Genomic DNA, 1,299 nt, shown 5'->3' with positions numbered 1-1,299 from the left:
CACCACCGCCCGGCTGAGGTAAGACACGCCGTTTCGCACGTAAGTTGCCCTGTACGGGTGCAGGCCGATCGGTGCCAGTACGGGACGCGCCGCGCGACGTGCTTCGCGGTGCAGGATGCAGTGGCCGCGGCCGGTGGCTTTCACCCCGAGGCCGGAGGGTGAGCCCGACGAGGGGCGGCGCTGGCCGGGTCTCCTCGCCGTGGTTGCAATGCTTGTGCGGGGCGCGCCGCTCTGGGAACCGGGCTCGTTGGTCCCCGAGTCCGGAAGCGGCGGCGGAGCGCGGGGGACGCGGCGGCGGGAGCGGGAGCGGCGCGCGTGGTCCCCGGAGTTTCCCTCCCCGGCCCGAGGGCAGCGGGAGCGGGAAGGCTCGTGTTCCTCCTCGCGGGGCCTTGGAGCAGAGAGTAAAAGGTGACCGCGGCTCGGCCCAAAGGGACAGGTTCCACCGAGACTTGAACTCGGATCGCTGGATTCAGAGTCCAGAGTGCTCACCATTACACCATGGAACCGCCGGGGACGCGACCGGCTGCCTCTCCGAGGTGTGCGGAGGCCCTTCCTCCGACCGACGTACCCGGCCGCGCCTCCTGCCGGGCTCTGCTCGCCTCGGGGGTCCGAGCTCTGCTCCCCCGCCCGCCAGGGGTCGCCCCGGGCCACGTTCTGCGGCCGCTCTGTCGGCTGGCGTGTAGGGGACCGAGATCGGGTCCCTTGGTCGGGGGGGCGGGGAAGCGGGTGGAATCAGCGAGAGGGATGGGCTTTGGGGGCCTCCCCCGAGTGCACCTGCTCTGCCTGGATTACCAGTTTCCCGCCAGAAAAAAGTGTTCCCTTCCTTTGCTTTGCCGTTGTCTTCTTCCCACTGCCCCGGGAACCCCGGTGCTCCTCGAACCGGACGTGGGGCGTCCTGGGGTTCCAACACCTCCCCTTCCACTCCGGATCCTATTTCCTTCCCGTCTTTCTCGCTGTCTTTCCTCACCAGCTCTCTCAGCTCTTCTTTCTCCAGCTCTCTCAGTCTCCTTTCCTTCCCCCTTGGCCACTGCTCCGTTTCCTTCTCTTCGCTCCCCCTTCCCCAAACCACCCCGGCCCAGGCCAACGTAGGAATGGGCTGCCCGGCCTGAGAGGACGATGAGGAAGGCAGTTCTCTCTGGTCAGGACTTTATGGGGGTCTGTGCTGGGGAGGCGGAGTGAGGTGGTCCCAGCGGAATGGCGAAGGTCCACAGCCGGTCCTCCAGGTCCTGGGCAGGACGGGCTGATCGAAGGCGACTCGGTGCCGGGGGCGACCCCAAATAAGCAAGGCTACCTCTGACC

The 1,299-nt window shown here is 67.6% G+C and overlaps 1 non-coding gene across 1 annotated transcript; it reads right to left on the bottom strand.

The window, feature by feature from the left end:
- Positions 1–434: 434 nt before the first annotated feature.
- Positions 435–506, bottom strand: TRNAQ-CUG (transfer RNA glutamine (anticodon CUG)). Its single transcript has one exon. It is a non-coding gene; the product is annotated as a tRNA-Gln (tRNA).
- Positions 507–1,299: the final 793 nt, after the last annotated feature.

Source organism: Herpailurus yagouaroundi, unplaced genomic scaffold (assembly GCF_014898765.1).
Source record: "Herpailurus yagouaroundi ecotype Mexico unplaced genomic scaffold, PumYag 67550, whole genome shotgun sequence".
Lineage (NCBI taxonomy): Eukaryota > Metazoa > Chordata > Mammalia > Carnivora > Felidae > Herpailurus > Herpailurus yagouaroundi.
This window is presented reverse-complemented; position numbering and strand designations above follow the sequence as displayed.